This window comes from Pteropus medius, unplaced genomic scaffold, assembly GCF_902729225.1.
Source record: "Pteropus medius unplaced genomic scaffold, Ma_sr-lr_union100, whole genome shotgun sequence".
NCBI lineage: Eukaryota > Metazoa > Chordata > Mammalia > Chiroptera > Pteropodidae > Pteropus > Pteropus medius.
The window spans coordinates 3910445-3933523 of record NW_024340698.1 but is presented as its reverse complement, the minus strand read 5'-3'; positions in this window follow the sequence as shown (position 1 = coordinate 3933523).

Genomic DNA, 23079 nt, shown 5'->3' with positions numbered 1-23079 from the left:
AAAAAAAACGGGGCTGGAGGCTTCACTCTGCTTGACTTCAAATTATACTACAAAGCAACAGTAATCAAAACAATGTAGTATTGGCTGAAAAACAAACACAGAGACCAGTGGAACAGAATCAGGAATCCAGAAGTAAACTCATGTTTATATGGGTAAATAATTTTCAACAAAAAAGCCAAAACATACAGTGGAAGAAGGAAAGCCTCTTCAATAAATGGTGTTGGGAAAACTGGAAAGCCACCTGCAAAAGAATGAAACTAGACTGTTGTCTATCACCACACACCAGAATTAACTCAAAATGGATTAAGAACCTGAATGTAAGACTTGAAAAAATAAAATGCATAGAAGAAAACATAGGAACTAAATTATCAGACCTTGGACTTAAAGAGTATTTTATGAATTTGATCTCAAAGGCAAGGGAAGCAAAAGCTAAAATAAATGAATGGGACTACATCAAACTAAAAAGCTTCTGCTCAGCAAAAGAAATCGTCAATAAGGTAAAGAGACAACTATCCAAATGCGAAAATATATTTGCAAGCAATGCCTCCTATAAGGGCCTAATATCCAAAATATACAAAGAACTCATACAACTCAATAACTACAAAGAAAACAAACAATCCAATCAAAAATGGGCAGAGGATCTGAACAGACACTTCTTCCAAGAAGTTATACAAATGGCCAACAAACATATGAGAAGATGTTCAACATCGCTAGCTATCAAGAAAATGCAAATCAAAACTACAATGATATACCATCTCACACCTGTTAGAATAGCTATAATCAACAGGACAAGTAATAACAAGTGTTGGAGAGGATGTGGAGGAAAAGGAACCCTCAAACACTGCTGGTGGGACTGCAAATTGGTACATTCTCCATGGAAAACAGTATAGAGGTTTCTCAAAAAACTAAGAATTGATCTACCATATGATCCAGCAATCCTTCTACTGGGTATTTACCCCAAAGACTTGAAAACTTACATGCAAAAAGATATTTACACACCGACGTTCATAGCAGCACTATTCACAGTGGCCAGGACATGGAAGCAACCAAAATGTCCTATGATAGATGATTGGATAAAGAAGCTGTGGTACATATATACAATGGAATATCACTCAACCATAAGAAGAGATGAAATACTGCCATTTGCGACAACTTGTATGGACCTCGAGATAATCATACTAAGCGAAATAAGCCAGACAGAAAAATTTGAAAACCACATATCACTTATATGTGGGATATAAACCTAAAAGCAACAAATGAACAGGACAAACAGAGACTCATGGACATGGACAATAGACTAGTGGTTACTAGAGAGGAGGGGGGAGGGGGAGGTAGATGAGGTTAAAGGGTTGAAATATGTTGGTGACATTAAAGAATTAAAAATAGGGGAGGAAAAAATGATGTAGATGATAGAGGCTCTGTTCATCTTTCTGGAGACTATATTAAAGTTTTGACAGAAACAAGGAGCAGCAGCAAGGAAAAATCACCAGGGATCTAGAGGAATAAGCCATACAATTAGGGAGAAATCGAAGAAATCGTCCTGTAATGGAGAAGATAGGAGGGGGCAAGGACACGGGTCTGCCCTGTTCTCAAGCGACTGAGTGAGACAGAAGCTGCGGCAGCAGCAGATGCCTTTTAAAGAGGCCGCATCCGCGAGCAAGTTTCATGGTGACAGACCTGCTCGCGCTGAGGACCAGTGCCGATTTGGCTGCGCGCAGTGGGCACCAGGGACTTAGAGGGAGACGTTGTCAGAGTGAAGGCTGAGGCGAGACTCATTCTGTACAGAAGTGTCAGCAATATCCATAGTTCCCTGTTGAGCCCTCCCCAACTCCTAGTGCACTGGACACAGTGCTGCCATAGCCATGACTTCATCAAACTGGATAACAGAGAACGCTCCGCCCAGAGGATTTCCTGAAACTCCGCCTCCTCCAACTTGCTGCCCCATCCAAGCCACATCTAGTTGTGTCCTCGACGAGTCCAGTGCTCCTTGTTGAGCAGTGCCTAGACGCACACTGGTGGCAGCTGGCCTCGGTTTCTGGTGTGCCCTTTTGAGGTGACTATCAGCATAGCATCTGTGGATTGCTTGCTGAATCTTAACAGGTGGCCCCGGAGGTGTAGAGGCTTGGGCTAAATTTGGCCTGCAGCTGAACCCCTCTCAGGACTGTACTACTGGACACCTACTTCACAAATCCACACTAATAAGACGGGGAGACTTAGGAGTTTTGCTTAGTACATAGAAACAGACATAGAAAGGCAGCCAAAATGAGAAGACAAAGAAGCAGAAACCATGAGAGAACAGAACAGAGATCCAGATATAATGGAGTCAAGTAATCTAACAGATACATACTTCAAAATACTGGTTATAAAGGTGCTCTATGAAGTTAGGGGAAATGTAGATGAATTCTGTGAGAACTTCAACAAAGAGATAAAGAACATAAAAATGGAAATGGAAATTATAAAAGGGAACCAGTCTGAAATGAAGGACACATTATCTGAGATGAGAAGTATATTAAATGGAATAAACAAAGGAATAAACAAAGTGAATAAAGAAAAGGATCAAATGCCCTATTTAGTGGATGGGAAAGCCAAGGACACATGATCAAAATGGCAAGAGATGAAATGCCAAGACTATAAAAATAAGTTTAGGATTATATGAGACAGTATAAAGGGTCCAAATATCTGTCTGATCGGCGTAACTGAAGAAAATCAATATGTTGAACAGCTGGAAAAAGATGGAAAACTTCCTTAACCTGGTGAAGGAAATGGACATAAAACCCCAGGAAGCTCAGAGAATTCCTAAAATCGGAGATCTAAAGAGGCCCACACCAAGACACATCATAATTAAAATGCCAAAGGTTAAATACAAAGAAAGAATATTAAAAACAGCAAGAGAAAAACAAATGATTACTTATAAGGGAAAACCCATAAGATCGGCAGCTGATTTCTCAAAAGAAACTATGCAGGACAGAAGGTCTTGACACAAAATATTCAACAGGATGCAGACCCAGGATCTACAACCAAAAATAAAATATCCAGCAGGGCTATCATTTAGAGTTGAAGGAAAGATAAAGAGCTTCCCAGACAAAAATAAGCTAAAGGAATTTATCACCACCAAGCCAGTATTACAGGAAATGTTGGAGGGACTTCTTTAAGAAGAAAAAACATATATCAAAAACAGGAATAAAAAACGGTAACAACTATATTCTTATCAATAAGTACCTCAAATGGAAAAGAATTAAGTGCTCCAACCAAAAGATAGAGTGGCTGAATGGAAAGGAAAACAAGACCCCTACATTTTGCCTATAAGGGACTCACTTCACATTAAAAGACATACACAGACTAAAAGGAAGAGGACAGAAAAAGATATTGCTTTGATGGACCTAGAAGGTATTTAAGTCAGACGGAGAAAGATAAACACTATATGATTTCACTTATATGCAGAATCTAAGGAATAAAGAACAGACTAATCAAAACAGACTCTACAAATATAGTGGACAATTTGGCGTGGACAGAGGGATGGGATTTGAGGAGTTAGGAGGGAGAATGGGGTGAAGGGAATTAAAAGAGGTACAAATTAGTAGCACTGATGGATGAATTCACAGGATGGGGAGCATGGGGAATGCAATTAGCATTAATACGTTGGCTAGGTGAAGGGTCAGAAGAGGGAGGGAGCAATTGGGAGGATGTTCTTATGAACTATATAGATATCTAACTAATATGATGTATACTTGAAACTAATTAAAATAAATAAATTTAGGAAAAAAAGAATTAAAAATTAATTAATTAATTTAAAAAATGTGAAGAAAAATAATGGCATAAATAAAAAAATATTCTTAAAAAGACAAATTTCACCTCAGATAACCTCATTCCAAACAATATAATTAGAATCTGTTCTGTACCAGCCTTGTGAATGGCACCTAACAGCCTGTGATCAGTATTAGAAAAAAATTCTCCTTTACAATGTTTCCCAGAGAAGCACACGCATACATACATACAGACCTTTAAGATATTATGAGGCAAATAACGATGTCATCTGAATACACTGAGGGCATAGAAAAGTTAGAGCTGCTTGGAGGAGGTGACATTGGAGCTACATCATTTGAAAGGCAACCTGATACGGTAGAAAGAACATGTAAATTAAAGTCGGACTACTTAGATTAAAAATTTGCTTCTGTCTGTTCCAGCTGCATGATTGTAGACAGGTCCCTTCATTTCTTGGGGCCTTTGTGTCCTCATCTGTAAAATATAGGTATTTATAATCTCTACTTCCCTGGGTCGTTTTGAGGATCAGATGAAAAATGCTTGTATTTCACTCAGGAGACACATGTGTTGCTCCCTTGCTGATCTAGCTCATCTCCTTTGTTGAGTCCATTGCTTTGCAGACTGTAGAAGCAGACTTTGCAGAAGATGAAGGGACTAAGGTGGGTGTTAGAGGAGGCCAAATTATGTTATTTAAGAGGCTTTCCCCTTTCAGAATTTCAGAGTAATCTTGGAACTCCACAAATTTCTATCCCCACCTAGATTTGTGGTCACCCCCTAGGAGAATATTACATTCTGAGGGTCTCAGGCCTTGTATGCAGATGGTTTTGGGAGTAGAGTATATAGCTTGGATAAGCCTTTAAGCCCTTGTAAACGCCCTCTGTTGTTGCTCTCTTACATGGTATTCTTTTAGCTGGCAAGTAAATTGGGCCCCAGTAACTCTGGTGCATGTGGTTGCTGTGTTTGATTTCAGGGAAACCCCAATGCGCTACATGTTAGCAATTGCACACATAGATTAAATGAACTATTCAGCCATAACCTTGGATCTAATCGTTTGACTTCCTTTTGCTTTGTAAGCGTTTTTCTCTCCTGAGGTACTCACATTGATGAAATAGCCCTGGCTAGAAAGGAGTGCACCGGCTGAGCAGCTCTTCATTTGCAGAGCAGCTCCTCCTTTCTGCAGTGACACCTGAGGTTGCTGGTGTCTGCATGAATGCAGCAGCTGACAAGGCAAAGGAGGCAGAGGCTAATTTTTTCATGGCATGTATTTTTCTAGTTTTTTTTTAAAGGGATTTTAACTCATTAGCTGCTCAAATTAGTTTAAACATTTTTATGTAATAATTTGCAATAAAAATATATTCTCAATGAAATGATTAAGTAAATATCCCCACCCTAGCATTGCTTGGCTGGATCCTAAATAGCTTGGGTATTATTCTACCTCTGTCTACCAAAGGATTAAGGCAATTTTTTCTTCAAAGACTGAACCTTAAGATTTTAGGTAAATGCTCCTTTTAACTTTCCTGTGGAATACTGCCCCCCCTCAATGTCCACTACATTGTGTGGCATATATGCAGCCATTGTGTAAAACAACTATTTTATCACAGAATAAATGAATATGATGTAGTGGAAATGGCACAGCTCCAAAAGTCAATACTCTTAGAGACTCTTCTCTTCTACCTAGCTGTGTGACTCTAAATGTGTTTCTCGACCTCTCTGTGCCTCATGCACTAAAGGTCATATCAGATAACTTCTATAGTCTTTCCTAAATATATCATTCATTATAAACCTGGTAATTTGCAAGTATATAATCACATATTCTATCCACCTTGGCTTGCCTTGAAGCACTTACAGACTAATATGTTGAGTCATTTGGTCCTTCCTGATATATATTTTTTATTGCTAAGGAAGCAAGGTCATCGAAGTCTGAGTCCTAGATTGGTTTTTGCTCCTTATTTGAAGTATGAACTTATTTTATTTTTAAGGCAACCTGAAACTGGAGTGAGCCATGTCTCTGAGAACTATTCCAAAATTTCCCCAAACTCATTGCACTGACCTGGCTACACAAAACTTGTTCTCCTAAATCTTCTGCCTAAAGATTCATAGTCAAAAAAGCTTTTTTTAATCCTGCCAAGAATCACAGTTCAATTATGCTTGTTAACAGTTTCATATATTTTGGCCAGTTTTTAGTTTTTATAGTGGGAAAGTTATGGTTCCTGAAATCCTTCATGGCCAGATGCAAAATCTTGAGTTTTGCCTTTTTGGGCTTTGCTAGCATGGATCTAGAATATCTTTTACTCTTGAACTAGTTTAACACTACCACTACAGATTGAACTTCCTGGGTCCACTACTATATTTCTAGAGTGTCTCTATATGCATGCACAGTTTAGTACTCAACAACTTAAAGGGAACTCTAATTAAATTGATGAAGTTCTTTCTCTTGAGATCTCCATCTTTCCTAGTATTCTTCCCTGAAAATTCCAGCCACCTCAGTGTCCCTAAACTCTGATATCTTTTTCTCAGTGCTCTGTTTGGGATTCTCCTGCCTCTGCTATAGTCCAGAAAATACCCTCATGCAAAAACTGGGATGGTTGTAGAGCTTTCTTTCAGATATTACAGTTCTGACCTGCCTGCTGTCCAATATCTGAAACAATTATTTCATATTTTTTCTGCCCCTAGTTGTTCATGGCAGAAGATAAAAGGCCCCATATCAATTACTTTATCATGACTGAAAGTCCACTAGTGCATTTTTATTTCATTTTTCTTAATAATTTATTTTTCTAATCAAATGTAGTCGATATAATTTATAATTTACATTTTGTCTTTTTAATTATGATCTAGTTTAAAAGCAAGATTTTTTCCCCTCCAAGTCATTGAGAAAACAAAAACACATTTTAAATCTAAATGATATTAATCAACAGAAAAAAAAATGTGTTCAGAACACTGGGCTAGTTATTTTGTCTGCATAGAAATGAAAGAAAAGGGAAAGTTATAGGGTGCTTAAAAATATTCTCAATTCATGGGTAAAAAAAATACTCATTTTCCAAGAATGTTTAGCCAGGTATGTAAAATATTTTATGGAGAACAAGAGGAAAAGGGGCAAGAATATAAATAAAGCTGGGGTTAGTTTAAAAATTAATTCTAGAACTCTTTCAAGAATTAGTGGCCTCAACTGTTCTTTTGTGATGAAGCTGTATTCTTTGAGAGAATAAGATCTGTGTAACAAATTGAGTTTGATGTTTTGCCTTGAATGCCAGGAAGTGAAGTTGAAATTTATAATTCAATTACAGTAAACATATAATTTCTAGTTTTTGGTAAAATGAACTACTAATTTGCTCCATGTACTTTCAAATATTTGATGTTATTATTTTAAGTTCCTTATGTATATGTATATATATATATATACATTTTAAACTGCTTCAATTACTTATTTTGAATTATGAGAGATACATTAGAGTTCAGTAGTAAAAAAAACAATAAAAGTAAAAGATGTAAAATGGGGGATGCCTTTGAGTTTGTCAAGAGGTGGGAAAGATTTTGCACATAATTATTGATTTATCCAGTTGTCTATACTCACTCGTTCCAACTCTGCAGTTTCCAGATATTCATCACCCCGTACCATTTTGGAGCTCATCACTCCACTGAACATGCTCTAGTCTAGACAGGGTTCCCACTGAACTTCATTTTGCAAGATACTACAGACTCTTGAAATTCTGTTTACTAGATCTCTCTGCAGTGTTTAAGACTATTGACCACACCACTCTTTTTTGAAACTCTAATTTTTTAACTTCTAAAATACTACTCTCCTGGTTCTACTAGTTTAAATTCTCAGACTGCTTCTTTTCTATTTGCTTTTCAGAATCTTTATTGGCTAAACTGGTTTGTCAGAGAGTCATCCTTGGCTTACTTTTCTACTACATGTACAAATTCTCTGGTTGAGCACATTCACATAGTTTCATTCTTATTTATATGCAAATGATTCTCAAAGTGAACACTGCAGACGTCTTTCCTGAGTTTCAGATCCATATGTGGCAGAATAAACATTTTTCACATGGGGATGTTTATAGACTCTCTCATTCACCAGCCTTCCAAAGAGAATTGTATTATTGTCATCTAATTTCTCCTCTCCTCTCAGTATCTCAAAAAGAAACAATTATTTATTGCTGAAAGTGAAGCTGTTTATTTACATAATAAAATTTGAGAAGTGAAGAAGAGAAAGAAGGCAGCAAGCTAAAAGGCTAGGGAAAGAAAAACTGTTATCCCCACCTTGGGGATTACAAGAGATTAGAGTCTTAGAGGCTTTGTAGTATAAGGTTAGTTGATTAGAGAAAAAAGAGGATACAAATAAGGATTGCTGTAGATTTTATATCGGGATGTCTTCTAGTATGTTTTTTAAAGCAAATAAATTAGTCTTGGCTATTAAATAATGGCTCTTTAGATCCCACTCCATACAGAACCTGAGCCATATGCCTTATCCTATCAATAATTATAATGATTAAACATGTGAATACCTAACAGCTAATAGATTTCCCTATAGATATCTCAGATACGATGTGTCCAAAATTGAACTTGTCCAAAACCTATATCCAAACCTAACTCAGTAGCATGTAAAGTGGTTAAGAGCATGAACTCTAGAGAAGAACTTACTGAATTTGTAGCTTGCCTACATTACTTAATATTTGAATGACTTTGGGAATATTTCTGAATCTATCCATGCTTCAATTTTATTTGTATAAGGGAAATTATACAAGTACCTACTGGAGATAATTGTTCTGATGATTAAATGACAATGTTTCTAAAGCACTTAAAACAGTATCTGATGCCTACTAATAATAAATGTATTAAATGAATAAAACAAATCTTCATCCTCTCTCTCACCCTCAATCTTGCCTTCTTCTACTGATGACCACCTCAGTGAATGAAACTATCATGTATTCTAGAGCCTTTATTTCTTCTCCATCATTTCTCACCTTCAATTGGCTACCATGTACTATTAATTATGTGTCCCCAATATTATCTTCTACCCTCTGAAACTGTCAGAATTAATCATTTCTGTGCTGGACACTAGGAATACAGAAATAAAAAGGTAGGCAAGAACCTTTCTTCTCATGAAATCTGTGGTTTAAAGGAATAAGACAGTCATTGGACAATTAATTACAAATGTCAGGTTTTCTTCCAGGAAATATGGCTATAAAGATGGTTACCTGGTCTCTTGAGGAGGCCACAGTGTACAAGAGAAACTGACACATAAAGAGAAATTTCAAATTACAATTGTGTGATCAGTGCTCTAATGGAAGGATTTCCAAAAGGCAGTGGGAGTTCAGCAGTCTATATAAACAAATCTTCCTGAACGGGAAGTCTGGTAGATCTTCCTAGAGGAGATAATATTTTTTTGAGTCTGGAAGGAAATTATGGAGTTTATCACATGGCAGAGGAAGCGAAGACCATTTTGGGGGTAAGAAATAGTATGAGCAAATGCATTTAGTCATAAAAAGCATTGTTTTAAATAGATTTATGGTAAATTCCATGGATTTGGAACATAGAGCTAGAAGGAGATGGCAGAAGGAGGTGAGGTAGATTGGGATTTGATGGTGAAGATCTTTCTGACGGGCTAAGGAGTTTGGCCTTAATCCTCAGGAACTGTACACTGCAATAAGATTCTGACCAGAAGGATGAGGTAGTTCTACCAGGATGTTTCATCGATGAAACAAAATTATTCTGTTTGTAAAACTATAACATTTCCTAGAAATTTTAATCTAATTAAGTGCTTATAAAATCCCTGAAACTACTAAATTGGGCATATGAACTTATATTGTAAACTCTTCAGGTTTTGTGAAAAAGAAAATCAAGAGCGAGGCCAAAAAACAGCAATAAATTAATCTGCTCCTTTTCCTCTGTTCCTGTTGACTCTCATAGTATTTGTTCTTTCCTTAAATGTTTCTAATTTTTCATTTTATTGTTTTTCAGTTTTACTGTGTATAATTATTGACTTTCTTTCCTTCCCATTCTCAGGCTTCAGATCTTATCAAGTCATTCCCTAATTCTTCCCCAGAAGTCATAATATCATAACAGATTTTACCATCAGTAAAAGATAACATGTGCTTAAATCTTAAACCTGGCAGCCATCCGTGATATCTCCCTCTCCTTCATTCCTCATTGGCAAGTCATGTCAATTCTGCCTCCAAAGTTAACATGCTTCCAAGCTACACAAGCTTTCGAGACTACTTCAAAAAGTAGCTCATACAATGCTGCATCCTGTAGATGCTATTGTATTTCTTTAATTTGTCTGGTAAACAAATGGAAAATTTTCCAATTTTAAGCTTCCCTAATTGAAATTTTATTCCACTGTTCTTACACCAATTTTATCCAAACCCAACTCCCAAACATCCACTGCAAGCACCATGGGAATCAATAGCCTTCAGAGATCCTAACCAGATCTGTGACTCTATAGATTATTTCTTAGTCATGCTGAAGCATATAAGAACTTCGCAAACTCTATCCTTTTCCCCTCAACCACAGAAACCAATTCCTTCACCTAGATTTATGGTGGATAAATCAAAAGAGTGATTTTTTTAGCTTCAAGGGGCTCAGAGAAAGTTTTATTACTTGCTATGACCTTTACCATCTGTTTAATCTTGCAAAACTTTATCTTGAATTTCCAGTATTTTCCCTGTACCTTCCAGTTTGAAAAAAAAAAAACCTAAGCATCCTTCCATTGGTACTTGGCAGGAAGGGGTTATAGTCGAAAAAAGGAGAAAATGGATGACATTACAGGAAAGAAAATTTACAATAAGCATCATGCAAAACTTCCTGGCAGTGAAGTCTATTAGCTATGGAGCTGGAAACTGTTATAAGTACTACCCTATAATAGTGGCTGAGGTCTAGAGATAAAAAAAAAAAAAGATATAAATATTATTCAAAACAAACCCTTTTAGATAGTCATTAACCCATTTGCTTCACAGGATCTTTTTATCTCAAATGTATGAATAAACTATAACATCATAAAAAAAATTGAGCTTAGTACTTAGGATTCAAGCTGCCCACCTTAGAAAGAGTATCTACGACACACTAAAAATTATCTTGGTGGTAAAAATTCTCCCAAAAGCCACAGAGTTTTGGAACTAAAAAAATCTATCTACCTTAGAGTTTCTAGTTTACCCTGTCATTTTCTAGATGAGGAAAATGAGACTTAAAAAATGGAAGAGACTTCTCATTGGAATACAGACAACTGGCAGAGATAAACCCTAGGCCCTGCCAGTTGTCTGTCCCTTTTCTTTACTTACTGGCTTACTAAATTATACCATGTCCACGTAGACACATAATTGTACAATTAATGAGAACATTTTCTTTCTATTTGTTAGATTTACAGAAATTGAAATTATTGCAAAAAAACCCAAACAATAAAACAGGAAAGGAATCACAATCTCTGTATACCTTTTCTTCGTTATACTTTGAATAATAATCCCCTTTTCCTTTTATTCCAAGGCCCTATTTACAATTGATTGATTGTTGAGAGGTTTTTTTTTTTAACTCAATCTTGCTTTGCTTTATTTCATCCTTGATTGCATTCTGCTTCTCTCCAGCAGCCACTTCTTAACTGCTACCATTTTGTAAGCTTCCCTGCTGCTCTAAGTCTACCATTATGACTGATTAATTTCATTAGCACAATGATGCACTTAAGCAGGACTAACTCATTTCTTTTGTTTTGTTAATCTGGAATGCACATTACGGACAGAATATTTGTATGAGGAGATGCCAGATGGAAAGAGAAAAATATAAGGATTTTTCCTTGCATTTCTTTAAGTAAAATGTTCGAGACCTTCAGGGTCCCTTAGGAACCAAGCTAAGATGTTCATCTATACCATCAGAATCCTATTTTTTTTGCAAGTGATTTGCTTATCCTGGCACTTGGGAATATGGCTTCCAATCTCTCATTTGTCAAGTGAAGAGGAGAGCAAAAGGGTGCTAACACTTATTTAACATCTCCTAAGTACCAGGCACTATCCTACTAGCCCTTTTATTATCATATTAAGTGCCAGCTTCACAATGACAAATCCTTTGCCTCTCAGAAAAGCTTTTTAACTAGGACATACAGTTCTCTGAAATCATGTTGTGTTCCAGTCCCTAGCTTCTACTCTTGCAAGTTAAGAAATCCAACTAAAATATGAGCAAAGGAAATGAGATAAAAACCTAAGATTTAGAAATGAGAGCACTAACCTGTCCCCAAGTAAAGTGGACATAAATGAAAAATTTATAATTGCTTTATGAAAATTTTGTACACTTTTCAGAAATATGATATAGCAGAAATATGATATGAAACACTCTAGTTAAAGATCTGGGTTCTAGTCAGAACTCTGTCAATGACTGGCCTAGCGATGTTGGGTAAGGCTCTTCCTCTCTTTGGGGCTATTTCCCCATATGAAAAAAAAAACTGCACTGCAGAATTCTTTTAAGAGACAAAGGGCAGAGACTGTGGAGTTATGACTAGGGGAAAGGTTATGTCTATGAAAGGCTATGAAGATAGCAATCCCTCTGCTTCGATCAAGACATCACTTTTTGTATATCTTTTAGATAGTGGGGTTCCAAGAAATATTTCAATGTTAACAAAGATTTGTTTGGATGATGTCTAGTGTCCTTTTCAGCTATGAGTCCTGTGGGTCTGTGATTTTGAAAATCCAGCTGTTGGTTGATTAGCCCTTGAGGCTGCAAAAGGGAACTAAGATTACAGTATATTTGCCTTCACTTCCAACTCCATTTGTTTTCACTCTTCTGCTACTGAAGACCATTTTAAATACACTTGCCTTGTCCCTGTTTATTTCATAAAAGTATATCATAAACTATTATTGTTTGATTATTTCATCTTTGTTTTACTGAAGAATAATCAGATGGTTTGGGGGAAGCTATATGCTTTTTTAAGTAGAGGTACCAAAAAAAAAAATCCAACTATTGCTAAAATTGTCTGGAGAGAGTCAACAAACATTCCAGACAGTAAGTCCTGGGTTGAAAGAATGGACTCTGATATATGGACTTACCAACAGAGTGCCAAATTCAGCATCTCCTTGACCATTATATTCCTATGTGGATCCCAGGTATCTCTCTGAGATGTCCTTCATATTTTACGATACAGCAAGCAAGAACAGAGCTTCATTTAGTGTTATCCTCATAGCCCAAACTTGATCAGAAAAATATGGGTTTGGAGTGTGTTTACTCAACAACCTCCAGGTTTTTCCAGCCTCTCCAGACACAGAGTGCTCCAGGGTCGGCTTCCAATGGACAGGCTACCATTCCCACAAGAACTAAACTGTTCCTCTTTGGGCTAGGAGAACCAGTTAGCAGTTCTGGTGTTTCTTCACCAAGCCTGAGTGCAAAATTATTTTAAGACAATCCCTGTTGAAAGTGTGGTTTTTGGTGCCTCTTTTCCCAATCCTTAAAAGATGTAATATACGTTTTTTAATTTTTTTTTTGTTTTTCAATTATTGTTGGCATACAATATTATATTAGTTTCAGGTTACAACATAGTGATTAAACAGCTATATAACTCACAAAGTGATCACCCCAATAAACACAGTACTCCTCTGATACCGTACGTAATTATTACAATATTATTGACTATATTCCTTATGCTGGCCTTTTATCTCCAAGACTATTTTATAACTACCATTTTATACTTCTTAATCCCTTCCCCCTTTTCTCACCTAACCTTCCAAATCCCCTCCCATCTGGTAACTCTCAAAATGTTCTCTGTATCTATGAGTTTGTTTCTTTTTTGTTGTTATTTTGTTCTTTAGATTCCACATTGCATGAAATCATATGGCATTTATCTATCTCTAACTGTCTTATTCCACTCAGCATAATACCCTCAAAGTCCATCATGAAATATCTTTTTCCATCCCTTTACTTTCTATGTATCTGTCTTTTAATATGAAATGAGTCTCTTGTAAGCAGCATACATAAAGGTCTTGTTTTCTTATCCTTTCAGCCACACTATCTTTTTATTGGAGCATTTAATTTTTTTCATTTGAAGTACTTATTGATAGATAACTACAGTTCTTCACTATTCCTATGAATATCGCGTGGATTTTGGTGCTTTTGAAACAGCTGAGTTTTCTTAAAATAAACAAAGATTTCAGTGGAATTTCCCAAGCCATCAACTTTAGTTTTTAATGCCTTTGTTATTTAATCTATCTTGAGAAACATTTAGTCTTCCTTATTATAAATAGCACTATAGCATCAACATTAAATAAAATCTTGAGAAAAGAGAAAAATGTTATTTATCTATTCCCTTTCTCAGGTTCACTTTTCATTTTGTACATTCTTTTCCAATTGATATACACAAACACTTTTATAATTGTTTTAACCAGAGTATGGATATGATTTTTTATTCTTCTATATTTACTAAATGTTATATCACATAATACTTTACCTTTCTTCGTTTTTTTTACAGTTTTACTGATATATTATTAAAATGCAATAAATTGTACATGTTTAAAGTATATAAATTGATATTATTTTGGTACTTGTTTTCTAAACATCTTGTTTTCTAAACATTTTTTTCCATTAGTGCTTTTTTCTTTGAAATTTTTTAGTGTACCATTGTTAAATTCCATTCTTGTTTCATTTCATATATTTTGAGTTATTTTTTAGTGATTGCAGCAGTATTACAATGAACATCTTAACTTAAAACAATCTACTTCTATAATGCCCTCAAAGTCCATCATGAAATATTTTTTCCATCCCTTTACTTTCTATGTATGTGTCTTTTAATCTGAAATGAGTCTCTTGTAAGTATCATACATAAAGGTCTTATTTTCTTATTCATTCAGCCACTTTATCTTTTTATTGGAGCATTTAATTAAATAGCATACAAAACTTCTCTCCAATATAGCTCCCTTCCTTCCCCCTCATTTATATCATTCTTATGGTTCATATTACATCTTTCTACATTATTTACCTATCAAACTAGATTTGTATTTACTGCTTTATGTAGTCTTTTAAATCAAGTAGAAAAAATTAAAATCAAAAATACATTTTTATTGTTTTTTTTATAATTATTTACATAAAAACCTTTATCAGCTCTCTTTATGTGGACTCAATTTATTGTCTAGTGAAGGATAGTTTTGCTGGATATAGAATTCTTGGTTGATGACCATTTCTTTCAGCACTCTGAATATATCATTTTACTGCTTTCTGGCCTCCATGGTTTCTGATGAGAAATTATGTGTTTAATTTTATTAAAGATCGCTTATGTGAGTTGAGTCATTTATCTCTTGCTGTTTTCAAAATTCTCTTTATCTTTCAACAAGTTGACTATGATTTATCTTTTAGAGTTTATATTTGGAGTTCATTGAGTTCTTGGATGTATAGATTAATGTGTTTTATCCAATTAGGAAGTTTTTAATCATTGTTTCTTTGAAACAATGTTGTCCTTTTTTTCTCTCCTCTTATGGGACTCCGCTTATGTGTATGGTGGCATACTTGATGGTTTCCCACAGGTCGCTGATGCCTTGTTCAATTTTCTTAACTTTATAAGCCAACCTTGCTGGAACTTTATCCGGAATTCTAGCCTCCAAAACTGTGAGAAATAAATTTCTGTTTAAGCCACCCAATCTATGGTAATTTGTAATGGTAGCTCAAGCTGACTCCTCAGCCTTTAATTGTTTCCTCACTAATATACACTGATCAGTACTTTGCTGAATACTTGAGGAGGACTCTCTGCAGATATCCAGTGTTCTGTCCTTGTATAACTCACTCTTCTCTTAAGTTGAGAAAGCCAGCTGCCTTGGGCTCCCTGAACTCTTATTTCTGTTTTCTTGACTCAAGTTTGCTGGGCTCTGCCTGAGTTTCCCTTTTATGCTCTATGGCCTAGAATCTCAACACTGTTATCTGGAGTTATTTTAAAACTCATCTTTTTTGTTTCTCATCTCTATCACTGTCCTCCATTGCCTGATGTTTCCAGTGTTTTGAATACTATTTTAAAAATATATTTGCCTGGATTTTTTTTTTGTTTTTTTTGTTTTTTGTTTGCTTGTTTGTTTGTTTTTGTTTTTTGTTTTGTTTTGTTTTGGTTTGGTTGTTTCATGTGAGCAGGTGAATCTGGTCCTTGTTATTTTAGCTTGGCTGGAAGAAGCATCTTATTTCCTCTGAAGTTTTGATCGACATTTAAATTTCACATTCATTCGATCTTATTAACAAATAATAGAGGGAAAAAACCCCGTATTTGCAAAACAACTTTTCCAGACTCTCTATTTCTTTCTAGGTCTTTACAACTTGGACATTAACTCTCCCACACATGCTAAAATTTTCTATACATCACCGTGTCTTTGTACAAACTATCCCAATTACCCTCACCTTCTTATCTTTATTGGCAATCTTACTTATTTTTCAGGCCATCACTCAATTTGGGGCAAAGCCTTCCTCCAGTCATGCCTATAGGTAGAATCTATGTTGTTATTATTGTTACCATTATTATTTCTAATAAACATGTCAATAGCTACCCTTTAGTAAGCATTTATTATATCCCATACTCTAATCCTCACTATAGCACTTTGAAGGAAATCCTGACATTGTCTTTTTAAAACAATGTATAGTGAAATTTAAGATTAACTTGCCCAAGGTCAGACAATTAAAAATAACTGAGCTACGATTCAAACCCAGGTTGGTCTGATTCTTAACCATATACCTATGTTCGATCTACTCTTTAATGTAATGGTTTATTTCTGTGTCTGTCTTTACCATTAGCCAATGTGCTCCTTATAGACAAGAGCGATATTTTATTTATTTATGCATTTTTGACACCAAGCACAATACCTAGCACATGGTAGGCACTCACAATATGTGTTGACAGACTAAATGAATGAATATGTACACCAGAGGCTTGGCTTGGAGCAACTGTAGGTACTGGTCTGAGGCAGATTACAGAGGACCAGCCTATGTGGCAGACCACTGAACAGGTCCAGTCAGGAAACACTTCATTCAAGATAAATAAATTCTGAAATCCAACCCAGATCATAAGACTTGCTTTTGTAGTAGACATGCATCCAGAATTTTATCTCAGCACTTCAGAAGTAAAAGATAGTGTCTAGTCCTTCACCCATTTGAGGAAGATAAATTTCATATTTCAATTCTTCAGAGGGTTTATGTGATTTAAGAGATATATGACCTCAAAGTTAATCCTTATTCTCTTGGTTTAGAATTTCAAGTCAAACTAACTTTGAAGTGCCTTAATATATTTTATGGAGGCCGTAAACCTTAGAAAACATCTGTGTCTTGTGGCTTAATTGTTGAGGGCATTAAGTTTATGGATGCATTTAGTGTTTATGAACATATAGTATTAAGAGGTCTGGGGACAAAACAAATGCATTAGCATTCATAAGCACAAGGGTACATTTGGCCTCTACCCCTGAATAAAGTTTATATGCTTTTCCTTTCTGAATATGTCAAAAATGGTGAGTTTTGAGCCATGTAATCGATGCAAGTTGGAAGTACCTTGGGTGCTTTGCATGTTGCTTTGTAGTAACCTTGCCTATATCTTTTGGCTCAGAGATGTAAGAATTTAAGGGTGGCCTGGACCAGTGAATAAAGTTGACATGAGAAAATTTAGCCAAGTTGCACTGTTTGAACCTGACAGCACAGTATGTCCACACTTACTTTCATACTACCAGACTTTCTTGATCCTAACTCTGGGAATCACGATATATTTCACAGTGTCATAGCATGTCAGAACTGAATGGGCTTTAGAGACTATCTAAATGCATCATAGTTGGATGGAGAAACTGAGGCCCAGAAAGAGGAAAGGATTTCTCTAAGGTCTCGGAGACAGTATCTGCTAGGACTAGAACTCTGGTCTGTGATACCTCAATTTGTTATTCTTTCTATAGCCCAAAGAATCTCCTTAGAGAAAGAACAAATCAGAGAAAATGAATCTTCTATCTGTCTCAGTGAGCAGCACCACCACTTATTGCATTCTTATTCTTTCATTAAATATTCCTTGCTAAACACTATCTGGAAATGATCCTACAAACTGCTTCTCTGATCTTGCCCTAGGGCCTTTTTATGCTGCAAGAGAAAATCTTGCTGCAAATTCATAGCCCTCAATCTCAGTTGGGTCCTTGACGCTTCTTGGCATTCATATTTACTTGTCATTTTTTTCTCCCAAATTTTTCCTGGTCTCTTTAAATCCCTTAATCACAAGCAGAGATGTTGCACTATTCCATCAACAGAGTTAAAGTTGCCAGATGTGAGTTTACCCAGTTTCTTACTCCTCCACCTACATTATATTTCACCAACACCCAATCTTTCTCATCTCTTCTATTTTAGTGAATATGTATCCTTGTTTCCATTCAAGTTCATTTTTTTTACTCTGGTTCTTTGTCCTCTTCTGGGACCAATTAGATACTCTTTATTCCATGACTTTATGTTTCCTCTCTCTCTACTGATTTCCCCACAGTCTGTCTGTCTGTCTGTCTGTCTGTCTGTCTGTCTATCTATCTATCTATCTATCTATCTATCTATCTATCTATCTATCCAGCTATCTCTTTGTCTACATACATATGCACATATATTTAAATAATTCATGTTTCTTAAAAGAGTAATGTATATTTGCTTTTTTCCACTTCCTCATTTGTCATGCAATCCTCATTGCAATGTAATTCAGCTTCTTTTCTTACCACACTCCACCAAAAGGCTTTCTTTTTACCAAGGTGGCCAATGATCTCCAAGTTGAAAAATCAATGGATGCCTCTCCATTTTTAACTTATTGGATCTATCTGTGATGTTCAAAATTATTTCCACTCCCTCTTTATTTGAAAATATTCTATTTCCTGGGCTTCCATAAAACTAGGTTTTGTTTTTGTTTTTCTCTGTCATTATAGCTACTCTTTTTCAATCTTCTTTACTAGTTCCTTCTCTTTTTCCTTTCCCTTAAATATTGATAAGATTCAAGTATCCTTCCTTGGCCCATAGTTTTTCTCTCTTTATATGCTTTTCTTGAGCCATATCGTCATTTCTCACAGTTTCAAGTACAACTTGGATGGCAGTGACATATAAAATAGGATATTCTGCTCAGATTTCACTCCTGAGTTCCAGATCCAAATTTCTAACTGCTTGTTGCATATGCCAGTATCTTAGTCTAAATATGACCCTATTTGTACTCATTATCCACTACTCTTTTCAGTAAATTGCATCATTATCTACCTAAGCACCTAATAATACAACCTGACAGTGGTCTTAGATTCCTTCCTTTTCTTTACTACCTCCCCTTTCCCCAGCCTTCATCAACCACTAAGTACTCCTAATTTTACCTATTAAACATTTTTCAAACCTTTTTCTTCCTCTCTATCCAAGCAATTCTCTGCCCAATGTAGGCCCCCATCATCTCTTGTCTGGACTACTATAACTGTCTCTTAATAGCTCTTCTTGCTTCTCGTGGTCACGATGACATTTCTAAAACACAAATCTGACCGTTACACAACCATATTCAAAACTTTTCATGGATATTCATCATCTAGAGACTAAAAGTCAATTCTCTTATCATGATTTACAAGAGTCTTTATGATTTGGACCCTATGTGACTCGTAAGCATCATTTCCTATCATTTCTCACTCCCTTTGTATAGTCTACTACTATTAAACTACATATCATTCTCTGTAAATAGTATGCTGACTTAGACCTACTGTACTTTCCTTTCCTACTTTTTTTCACCTGCAAAATTCCAATAAACCCTCAGCAATAAGCTCTTCTGGGAGACATCAGGCTGGGCTATATGCTCCCCTTCAGAATTTTTATGACATATATGTAGACTTTTAGCATAGTAATGCCATATTTTATTGAAATCATCTGTTTATGTGTCTACCTCCTCTACTGGATGATAAATTCCATAAAAGGGCTGGATTTGTGTCATATTTATCTTTGCAGTTCTGTGTGTGGCACATAATAGGCATTCAATAAATATTTGTAAACTATTTAATCATATTGATCACTTAGGACAGACCCCTTGGATTCTACTTAGACAAGTGCCTTTCTTTCATCCTCATACATCTAATCATTGACCAAATTTTAGAATATCTCTCCAATCTGTTCTTTTTTTTATCACTATTGCTACTGCCTTACTTCTGAACTTCATATGCTCTTGTCACTGTTAATATAATAATTTCTTAATACATCTTTCCCTCCTCAATTTATCCACCACACTGAAGCCAGGCTAACTTTTCTTACTTGCAAATTTAACTATGTCATTTCCTTGCTTAATAGTGTTTGATAGTTTCTCTTTTCTTTTAGGATAAAGAACAAACACCTTGTTCTGGGCTTAAATTATGCCCCTTTATCCAGCTTCATCACTTGCCATTGTTTTCTCTCTTACTTTTATACTCCATTCTTACTAATTGTCCCTCAAGAAAAATACCTACTCATTTGAGATATTCCAGACTGGTTAATGACTGTATCCTCAGCTTCTACATCAATGTTTGATGTGGAAGTGCTCAATGACTATTGTTCAGTGAGAAAATATATGAATAAACACAGGCAATATTTCAGTTCAGGTACCTTATAAAGACAAGAAGAGAAAGAATTTTGGAAGATAATGAATATGGAGTTTGGGAAGTTTATGAGACCACAGAAAATAATTTCTCTGTTCTCAGAATGTATTGAAGAGGGAACAAAGGTGAAGAAATAATTCTGGAATCAGACAAATGATCTGTTTCAACAATCATACAATGGTGATGGAGTTTTAAAAAATAACTTTTATATTCTAATGTTATCCTTCCTTCATACGCTTCACCAGCCACACATCCTCTCTCTTTCTTCCTCTGTGGTAAGCACTACTCAGATGGCTCAAAGAGAGGACATACTGTGAATTAGGTTAATTGACTTGCTTTTCCAACATATAGTAAGAAAGCTGCACTGAGAAAATAAGATTTTTTTTTTAAATAGAGGGAGAAAGTGGGGCCAGAGGTATGTGTTGAATCTTGGCATGGGAACAAGGGCACGAGCAAGTCTCAGTGGTCTTTGGATGGAGCAAAGGGTGTATAAAAGCATAGTTTTAAATTGGGTGAAGGAGAGAAAGCTAAGAGGGAGATGAGGGTACATGAATATAAATCATAAGTAGAGTTTGAGTCTAAAGTTGTTTGAGCAAACAAACTTCACAGGAGAAATGAAAGGCCTTCCAAAAATCAGAATTTGAACAGAACGGATAAGAAAAAGAAAGAGAAAAGGCCAGAAAAGAAGCCTCCAGAATGGCCATTTAGTCAGGACAGAAACAGTTTAACATTGAAACAAACCTGTTGTCTGGTGTATTAGTATTCTATTGCTGTTGTAACAAATTACCACAAATTAGTGGTTCTTAAAACATTACAAATTACTATTCTTATAGTTTGAGATGTCAGAAGTCCAAAATTAGTTTCACTGGGATAAAATCAAGGTGTTAGTAGGGTTTCATTGCTTCAGGAAGTTCCATGGGACAATTATTTATTATTATTATTATTATTATCATTATTATCATTATTATTATTATTTTGCCTTTTCAGCTTCTAGAGTATGCCTGCTTTCCTTGATTTGTGACTCTCTTTTTTCATTTTCAAAGTCAAGAACATTTGATCAAGCCTTTCTCATACTGCCAGCTCTCTAGTTCTCTTTCCTCTACTAACCTCTTCCATGTAGAAGGACCCATGTGATTATGTTTGGCCTATCTGGACAATCCATTTCAAGGTCAGCTGATTAAATTTTTAATTTCATCTGCAAACTTTGTTCTCCTTTGCCAACTAACGTAACATATTGACAAGTCCAGGGGATTAGGATATGGACATCTCTGGAGACTAGGCTCATTATTCTACCTGCCGCATCTGGCCTGCCCAATGTAGCATGAGGACATGAAGAAGAATTATGATCAAGGAGAGAAAAGTGATAAATTCCCTTTCATTTTTCTAAAGGCTGTTCATGCTGGGCAGATGTTCCCAACATTCATTGGGCCTGTCCCTGAGGTATCTCTTAAGTCTTGTGTAATAGAAACTGTTGCTGAGGCCAGCAACCTATCTGCTTGCTCTGGAAGTGCAGATGGATGAATACGTGAGGTTCGGTTAGTCTTGCACTTATACCCTTCCAGAGCCAAGGATCTGATAGAGATCAGAGATCTTCCCACTTCCAGCCACAGGTGGGTAATGCCATCATCATTCCCCGAGACCCCAAGCTTTTATTTTTCTCCTCTTTAAATGAAAAAAAAAAAAACGTATTGGAAGAAGACATCTGATCAAATGATCTGTGGAATTGCTATGGCTGTTCCTGCTGCCTACAATCTCCCAGGAACAGTTGAGCTGAAGTCAAGAGGCCAACAGAGCCTATGCAGAAAATCTTTTATCGGACCGATTTTGCATTGAGTATATTGTATATTCTGGCACTCATAATTAAACAGAGTCCAATGTGCCAACTTGGTAGTCATTTTTATATTCATTACAAATAAAATAGGCTTTTCTAAATCAGCACAGACATAGAGGTTTGGCAGAACCCTAAATGTTAAATTATGCTCAGAAGTTGAATATTACAGGATAAAAGATGAAGACTGCCACAAACATAAATTAATTTGTTTTGCCTTTTAAAGTTAAAAAAAAAAAAGATAGGATTGAGCAGCTAAGAAGGCATAAAAGCTAGATGCTGTGCATGCCTCCTTTTATGACCATACCAAAATTACAATGAAACTACCTACCAACAATAACTGGAAACTACCTGAGGTCTGGCTGAACAGAAGTCCTACAAATGGGGACATACATTAGAAGAGGCAGGCTGGAAGAGCAGAGACCCAAAATGGCTGTTCCCACAACAGTGTGTGGTGGCAGAGAATCAGGAGGATTATGTGGGCTACGGAGGGAGCAGGAGGTCCTGGCCCCACATTGGGCTCCCCAGCCCAGTGTTCCAGTGCTGGAAAGAGAAGTTCTCACAACCTCTGGCTGTGAAGACCAGTGGAGGTCGTGGCTGAGTGAGATGGAGATCGCAAGAGTCACAGATATTCCTCTTAAAGGGCCCATGCATGGACTTGCTGAAAAACTCACTCACTCTGAGCTCCAGCACCAGGACAGTTGCTCAAAGAGTGTCAGAGACTTATGGGGAGACACTGAGTTGTCAGGTTTCAGAGCAAGAGCTGGAGGGGAAGCTTTCTCCCAGACAGAAGTGTTGGCAGTATCCGCTGTTCTTTGGTTGAGCCCTGTCCACTCCCAGCATGCTGACTCAGGCAGCTGCCATATCTGAGTCTCCATCAATCTGGATAACACAGGTCACTCCACCCAAGTAATTCCCTGAGACTCCACCTCTCCCAACTTGCAGGCCCACTCGAGCTGCCTC